The 9,243-nt window shown below is 45.7% G+C and overlaps 1 pseudogene; it reads left to right on the forward strand.

The window, feature by feature from the left end:
- The first annotated feature begins 2,086 nt into the window (after positions 1-2,086).
- On the forward strand, positions 2,087-3,640 carry LOC146372701 (spastin pseudogene; annotated as a pseudogene).
- Positions 3,641-9,243: the final 5,603 nt, after the last annotated feature.

Raw genomic sequence — 9,243 nt, forward strand, 5'->3', positions numbered from 1 at the left:
ACCTGGGTTCCCTCCGGTGGCTGACGACCACCATGGGTTGTTAGATCTTGTTATTTTGTGCTGGTTTAACAACTTCTGACACTTTGTGCCAAATTGACCCACAAGGGGGCACATATTCCACAAGGACTGTCAGATTTGAATGACCCAGCGGCTTCAGAGAGGCACAGGGGGACAGAGGCAAAAGCCAGGCACATAGAGGAAAAAGACACACACACAAACACACACACACAGGCCTACAAAGATTAAGAGTCAAAACTTAAAAGCATTAAACCACTTCTCTGTGTCACACTCTGCCTGTCAAACACGTGGCCACTGTAGCAGCTGCAAACTGCTCTTATCTAGCACTCGTAGCAACACAAGCTAAACGTACGCCCTCTGTTGTTCTGTTGCAGCACTGTATACCGCCTTAGCTCATAGCCTTCCACTCTGTACTGCTCCTTTGCCGCCCATCTCTTTTTCTGTTGCTCTGATGGCCAAGAAGCAGTGTCAACATGCCATGGAGAAGCGCGTTCATGTGTTTCGCTTTTAACTGCTAACCTTTCTGCGTTCATGTCTTTGTGTGTGTCTCTGTGTGTGTGACAGAGAGAGAGAGAAACAGAGTGCCACTTGCTGTGCATTTAAAAACCAAACACACAGACAAAGCAGAGCGAAGAAGAGGCGCACAAGGCGATTCTCTTATAGCGGTAACTGATCATGTGTTGCTCTCCACTTGTAGGATGCGTCTTGAAGGCATGTGTGGACCAGGACATGAGAGGAAAAGGAACCACAGAGCGGTGGTGGAATCATCGCGATCGGACACTCCTATCACCAATTTTGAACTTTTGTTACGGTCAGAATTTGACCGATTGGGCCTAAGTCCAGAACCGTTGATGGTATCGACATGGGGTCTTCACCAAGGTGTCCAGAGGACCCCAAACCCCCCCATAGACACCACTTTCATCCCTCTACGACACTTACTTTTCGAGTTATTCCAATTTGTTACGGTCGGCTACTGGCTATTACCCCCTAACCCTAACCCTGTTTTCCCCTAACCCCCTAACCCTAACCCTGTTTTCCCCTAACCCTCTAACCCTAACCCTGTTTTGTCCCAAAGAAAGAGGACTGCATCACCTTTAAATGCGATTTAAAGCCTAAACGTTTTCGTTTATGACTAGCTTACCGTGTTATGACTGAGAACAGGGGGGAAGTAGCGCGAGAGTAATGTCAACCAAAACAAACGCAAGTAAGCCCAAAGACAGCGCTGAAGTTATAAAAAACATCCACAAGCAGGCATTTGAGTATATATCCTAGGCACTGAAGATCGACGAGGACGACACAGGTGAGAAGAAGGAGGCTGTGCAGTGGTACAAGAAAGGGATTTCTGAGCTTGAAAGGGGTATTGCAATAGAGCTCACTGAGCAAGCTGGAGAGCAGTATGACCGAGCAAAGAGACTTCAGGATAAACTGGTCACCAACCTCACCATGGCAAAAGATAGGCTTACCCTTTTAGAGACGACACTAGCCTCTAAAAGGAGAAATGACCCCCAAGGGACATCACGTCATGCTCTTCCACAGCCAAAGTCAGTTCCTAAAAGTCAACCTGCAGGTGTTTCCACCACCATCAGACCCTCCACTCCTGTAAGACCTTCATTAAGACTAACTGATGCAAAGGTTTGTGGGTTTTTTTGGTTATTTAATAGTGCAGGCACATGCCATTTGAAGCTACCTTTCTAATGTGTAATGCTTTCTGGGACAATCTTATTCCTGCTAAGACAACCGCTCGGGTGGGAAAAACTCAGAATGGAAGACCGGCAGCTGTGAAACAACCCCCCGAAGAGGGATATGAAAAACTTCAAGAATGTGGACAGTAAACTGGCCAACTTAAATATGAATGAAATTGTAGAAAGGTATCAGAAGCATCACAATCAACAAGACATTTTTCCCTGGGTGAAATTTAAAAAAAAAAAAAGTATTGCACATTTAAAATATTTCCTCTGTTCACTGCAGTGGAGCGACTGTGTCATTTGATGACATCGCAGGGCAGGATCTGGCAAAGCAAGCACTTCAAGAAATTTTCATCCTTCCTGCCTATAAGGTGTTGTCACGAAGCGCCAGAATTTTTATTCTATGAAGTTAAAGTGTTGTGTTTTGTCCCAAAGAAAGAGGACTGCATCACCTTTAAATGTGATTTAAAGCCTAAACGTTTTCGTTTATGACTAGCTTACCGTGTTATGACTGAGAACAGGGGGGAAGTAGCGCGAGAGTAATGTCGACCAAAACAAACGCAAGTAAGCCCAAAGACAGCGCTGAAGTTATAAAAAACATCCACAAGCAGGCGTTTGAGTATATATCCAAGGCACTGAAGATCGACGAGGACGACACAGGTGAGAAGAAGGAGGCTGTGCAGTGGTACAAGAAAGGGATTTCTGAGCTTGAAAGGGGCATTGCAATAGAGCTCACTGAGCAAGGAGAGCAGTATGGCCGAGCAAAGAGACTTCAGGATAAAATGGTCACCAACCTCACCATGGCAAAAGACAGGCTTACCCTTTTAGAGACGACACTAGCCTCTAAAAGGAGAAATGACCCCCAAGGGACATCACGTCATGCTCTTCCACAGCCAAAGTCAGTTCCTAAAAGTCAACCTGCAGGTGTTTCTTCCACCATCAGACCCTCCACTCCTGTAAGACCGTCATTAAGACTAACTGATGCAAAGAAAACCGCTCGGGTGGGAAAAACTCAGAATGGAAGACCGGCAGCTGTGAAACAGCCCCCGAAGAGGGATATGAAAAACTTCAAGAATGTGGACAGTAAACTGGCCAACTTAATTATGAATGAAATTGTATACAGTGGAGCGACTGTGTCATTTGATGACATCGCAGGGCAGGATCTGGCAAAGCAAGCACTTCAAGAAATTGTCATCCTTCCTGCCTTAAGACCTGATCTCTTTACTGGTCTGAGAGCTCCTGCACGTGGCTTGCTTTTATTTGGCCCACCAGGAAATGGGAAGACCATGCTCGCCAAAGCAGTTGCTGCAGAGTCTAATGCAACATTCTTCAACATCAGTGCTGCTAGTTTGACCTCCAAATATGTGGGAGAAGGCGAGAAGCTCGTATGAGCACTCTTTGCGGTTGCAAGAGAGTTATAGCCCTCAGTAATCTTCATTGATGAAGTGGACAGCTTGCTCTGTGAAAGGAGGGAGGGGGAGCATGACGCCTCTCGCCGTTTAAAAACTGAGTTTCTCATTGAGTTTGACGGGTTGCAGTCAGGAAGGGATGACAGGGTACTTGTAATGGGAGCAACTAACAGGCCCCAGGAGCTCGATGAAGCAATATTAAGGCGCTTTGCAAAAAGACTATATGTGACCTTACCCAATGAGAAGACAAGATTTACGCTGCTGAAAAATCTTTTGGGAAAGCACGGGAGTCCACTGAGCCAAAACGAACTGTCCTGTCTTGCAAAAGTGACTGCAGGATATTCAGGGAGCGATTTGACAGCATTAGCCAGAGATGCTGCACTTGGCCCAATAAGAGAGTTGGGACCAGACCAAGTCCGTATTATAGCTGCTGCTGAGGTGCGCAACATTAAGATGAAAGACTTTGAGGATTCTCTGAAGCAAATCAAACCAACCGTTAGTCCAGCAACTCTTAATATGTACACCAAATAGAACAAAGATTTTGGTGGTCCTTCTTCAATAAATGCATTCATTAAAAAAAAAAAAAAAAGGGAAAGTGGTATTGATCTTCTGAGTCTCATCAAGTAATTAAACATCGAGCAATTAAGTATATTTTTCTAAATTGTTATTCTAAGTAATAAATTAAACAATAAATTAAATAAAGAAATTGTCATCCTTCCTGCCTATAGAAAAAAGGGGCAGGGACACCACCACCCGGCCCCATCGATGGCCCGTGCATCTCAGGCTACCAGCTTGCTGGTGGCCTGCTCTTACAGAAAACCTAACTCTAACCCGAGCTCCCCCTAACCCCCTAACCCGCTGATATTCAGTTTTCCAGAAGTCCGTGAAAGCAGCAGGGGTGGGTGCGACCAATCAGAACCCTGATCTCAAAAGGACTTTTGAACTGAACAATGTTTGGACTGCTGATTGGTGCGAAAGCGCGGGCACCCTAGGCATTGTGGGAAGTGTGGTCCGACCCACATGCAACCTTCATGGACGCTTCTTGTACGGCACGCAATCTGCACCGGACAATCATATTTGGACTTTTTTGCTTCTATTTGGACTTTCTTGATTCTGTAGCAAGCCAGCCTGAAGAAGGTTCATCAAGAACCGAAACGTCGCGTTGTGGCTTGCAAGTATATTGTATTTTTGTATTTCTGAACTTTTGAGTTACGCTAAAATAAAGCACTCATTCATTCAAACAGTCACAGTGTGCCTCATCCGTTAGCATAGAGCGGCTCGACGCTACTTAATTTAGCTTGTAGTGTTTTAAACATGCCCGCCTGGGAGACGGATGACAGCTGGACTGTGGTGCACCGACGAAGAGACCGGAGGGGAGATCGCTACTGGTCGACCGGAACGAGTGGACAGAGATCGACCCGACGTAGCAGCTACCCCAGCCGCAACGGCCGGAGGTCCTACGCGTCAGTTGTTAGAGGACGGGGACACAACAGCGGGGATCGCCCTTTCCAAGCGCGGGACCAGAGTTGGAGAAGGGAACAACCGGCCGCGAACCGCTTCCCGGCCCGACATCGGGGACGGAACTTTGAACAGAGACCAGCCCGAGGTAATCGCTATTCAAAACCCGCCCGTTCTGAACGATCAGGGCCGCCCAAAGACAGAATACAATCAGATGACCCGAATTTTTCGGCTAAGGTCCGTATAATTCACAGACTCATTAAGGCGGTCCATCACTTGAAGAACGTTTCAAATGACATTTACCCTCCGTCTTTGAATAAAATAACTCACAATTTAATGACTGTCATCAAGCCAGCCATTCCCACTGGAAGAACACAGTCCTTAATTGAGGGTAATGCAAAGAACTGGGCCCACACAGCCATCCTAATCCTCAGAGAACATTACAGTAATAGTATAGAGGAGGAAACTAATAGTTTGCTTGAGTTCCCCAGACATGACTGGAAAGGCCCTTTTGAGATCGCCACGTCCTGGGCAAAAAGAAACCTGGGCCGACGCCTTCACCCAGAATCACTGGAACAGGCTAAGGCGGAGATCGTGGCGAAGCTGGCGGATTTCAGGGCAGCCACTGAAACAGTGGAAGTGAATATCACCAGCGAACCGGCACGAGAGAGCGGTGAGTTGATGCAGCTGGACACGATCGAACCCCTTACTGAATCAACACAGCCTACTATTCTACACACACAGCCCGCCCCACCACAGACCGGCGCCAGCCGAAGGATAACCGTTTCAGCACAGGTCCATGACCCGCCTGCAATGAGCACAACATCTAAAACAACAACTGCAACAATGACAGATCACATCACTGGAGATTGGTCGCCCTTTTCTGAGAGAGAGAATGAGAGTGAATTGAGACCTACCTCCCCTCCAGAGACTTCACAAACAGCAGAGCCCAGTCCGGCGGCACAGAGGGACCAGAGGGTGAAGAGAGTCCTCATCGCACTCCAAGAGACTCCAATCCAGGAGGTACCACCTTCTCCCTCCATCCAGCCACCACAATCTGTGGAGGAGATGAACACTGAGGGGCTTGACCTCACACAGGGGGAATCCACCCCCCAAAAGACAAAGCGGGTTAACACAGTAACAGTGGCTAAACCAAAACCAGCGACTTACCTGGGCCCGCCTCGCAGCAGCTTAGACAGACTAAACTCCTGTGTACAGACTCGACTCCAAATAAGAGCAGCAGAGGAATCGTCTTCATCGTCTTCTCCTCCTTCACCAGCCTCATCAGAACAGCAGGTGCGGACCCCGACGAGACATCCCAACACTCGCAGGAAGCTGAAGGACTGGCACCTACACGTTAAGGAGCCCTGGATCATCATCGGCAATTCCAATGTCAGCAGACTTCCTCCTTTTGCAGCCGACAGCCTACAAATTGACAGCTTCCCGGGAGCCAAATGGTGGCATGCGGAGAACCTACTGGAGAGAGCGACCGCTGACACATCGGTGACAAAATTAGTCCTATCCTTTGGTATTAACAACAGGTCCCAAAGAGACAAGAATGTGCCAGTAATGGAGCTGAAAAGGGCACTGAGAGTAGCTTGTGAAAAGTTCCCTGTGGCTGACATTTATGTGCCTGAAATTAACTTTTCTTCTGCCCTTCCTCAGGTAGAACAAGACACATTATTGCACCTGAACACTTTCATTGCAGGTTTAAAGGACCACATTCCGGCCCTCACCCCAGACGTGTTCACCACAGAAGGTGATGACCTTCATTGGTCACACGGAACTGCAGAAACCATGCTACAGCACTGGGAGATGTATGTAAATGGGGAGTCCCCATAAGCCTGATCCATCGGGAGGGGACAAGTGATTTAAATGTTGTGGATGGTTTTATGAACTTGTCCACAACATTCCAGCCTTCCACCGCCCAGCGGACCCTACTAAATAGGGGCCTGACTTTTATCCCCACAAAAGAGTACAATAAAAATTTACGATTACAGTGCAAATACGACATCCAACAGTACCATAGACGAGTCAAATTGGCTGCATTTTATGGGGATAAGAATGAGACTGAACCCCAGCCTTTCACTCCAAAATCAGACTGGTCTCCGCCCATTGCTCAGCTTCCACCTCAGATCTGTACCTTGATGAAAGCAGATTATGAGTATTTCCAAAACCAATTTCATATAGAACGTATTAAACCTAATTTGACAACAGAAGAAACAAGGGCCCTAACAGAATTAAAAGAAAACAAACAAATTATTATAAAACCAGCGGACAAAGAAGCGCAGTTGTAATTCTGGACAGAGAACAGTATTTGGAGGAAGGCTACAGACAATTGAATGACAAAACATACTATTTGAAACTAAAAAAACCCATTTATCACGAAACAATACCTATGGTGGAAAAAATCATTAACAATTTACACCAAAAGAAATTCAGAAACATAAAACAAAGGAACTATTTATTGGGGTCCGCTGAACCAAGGAGAAGGCTCTTCTACATGCTGCCGAAGATCCATAAGGATCCGGTGAAATGGAGTGTCCCTTTTCAGGTGCCCCCAGGAAGGCCAATTGTCTCAGACTGTGACAGCGAAACTTATTACACAGCAGAGTACTTGGACTATTTTTTGAATCCGTTGTCCACAAAACATGCAAGCTACATTAAAGACACATATGATTTTGTGGATAAAGTGAAACGAATAGAAGTCCCCATTGATTCTTTCCTGTTTTCCATTGATATTGATAGCCTCTACACAAACATTGATATTGGAGAGGGCATTAACTCCATTAGAAGAATCTTTCAAAAATACCCGGATAAGAGAAGACCGGAAAAGGAATTATTACAACTATTAGAAATAAATCTTACAAGGAACGATTTTGAATTCAATGGTGACTTCTATTTACAGATTAAGGGGACGGCCATGGGGAAAAAGTTTGCCCCAGCATATGCGAATATTTTCATGGCAGAGTGGGAGACCTCTGCATTAGATAAGTGTATTAAAAATCGCTCAGGCGATTAGAGGATCATCAGGGGGTCCTTTTGTCCCTCTGTGGGGGGATACTCCCACTAGGTTTATATCTGGGACTCTCCACCATTTGACCTTAGAACTGAAGAAGCTTCTCGGATGAGAGGTGAAACGTCTTCAAGTAACTTAAAGAAGTCCAGACGCTTTTCTTTGCAAGCTCCTTTGACTACGATGACCTGGATGACTGAGAACCTTCACAGATGTATTAAAAAGCCGCTACACTACTATCGCTTTTTAGACGACATCTGGGGGATTTGGCAACATTCTGAGCAAGATTTTGAGATGTTTTTGAAGACTTTAAATGACCACAATGCCTCTATCAAGCTCAAATCAACCATCAGTAAAACCTCCATTGATTTTCTGGATACGACCACATTTAAGGGCCCAAATTTCCTCAATGAACACAAATTGGACATAAAAGTCTTTTTCAAACCCACAGATACACATGCCCTACTATTTAAAACAAGCTTTCATCCTAAACATACATTTGCAGGAATAATCAAATCCCAACTATTGAGATTCCACAGAATCTGTACACAACGGACTGATTTTGGAGCTGCTGTTAAAATTCTGTTTTCTGCTCTCTCCACTAGGGGGTACTGTTGGTCTTTTTTAAGGAGATGCTTTAATTCCTTCCTACATACCAAACCAATAGATGTGTCCCCTCTGCTCCCAGTGGTCATCACGTATGCTCCTTGCACCTGTAAAATGGTCAGGTTTATTAAGAACAACTTCCAGAAACTGGCTCAGAATGTACAGACACTTCAGAAACACAGGGTAATTGCAGCTTTCAGGAGACATAAAAACTTGGGTGACCTCCTCATTAGGGCCCAAATCTCACCTCTCTCTGAGCCTAGGCGCAGAAACCAGGGGCAATTTTTCCAGCATCGCAAATTGGTGCGCAGTCACTCCAATGGTAGTGTTTTTCTGTCATTGTGCAAAGGGACCCCGAGATCCAAGAACTGTATATATCTAATTACATGTAAAAGGTGTGGTATCCAGTATGTGGGAGAAACAGGAAACACACTTTTGACTAGATTCACCCAACACAGACACAATATTACACAAAAAAAGAACACTCACACTTACCTGGTAAAGCACTTTTTACTCCATGGCTGGGCATCTGTCACAGCGACAGCAATCCAGGTGAATTCGAGGTGGACAACACAGCAGAGGAGGAGAGCGGAGAGGATTTGGATGGCCAAATTGGATACAGTTTATCCAAAAGGCCTCAATGAGAAGGGATTTGGAAGAAATTAATCCCAGAGATTGTATATAGTTACTGTCTTATTGTTCTTAGTTATTATTACTGTCCCTGATATTGTACACCTCAGCTCCTTGTAAAAACTAACTGGGGAGCAGACTACCCCTGAAACTGGCCCTAAACCTAACCTCAGTGGACCCTATGCAAATATCAATTCCGGCCCTAAACCTAACCTAAACCTAACCTAATTCCTAATTGGACTGAGTACTCCCCTATCCCTGGGATGGGCCCTAAACCTAACCTCAGTAGACCCTGTGCAGAGTGGGTTTTGGGCCCTAAACCTAACCTCAGTAGACTCTGTGCAGGGTGGGATTTGATCCCTAATTCTAACCTTTCCCTGCTCCTCTTTACCTCTCCTCCCCCCATCTTATTAACCCCATC

The sequence above is a fragment of the Perissodus microlepis genome, chromosome 15 (assembly GCF_051167445.1).
Source record: "Perissodus microlepis isolate ML-2025 ecotype Zambia chromosome 15, ASM5116744v1, whole genome shotgun sequence".
Taxonomy (NCBI): Eukaryota; Metazoa; Chordata; class Actinopteri; order Cichliformes; family Cichlidae; genus Perissodus; species Perissodus microlepis.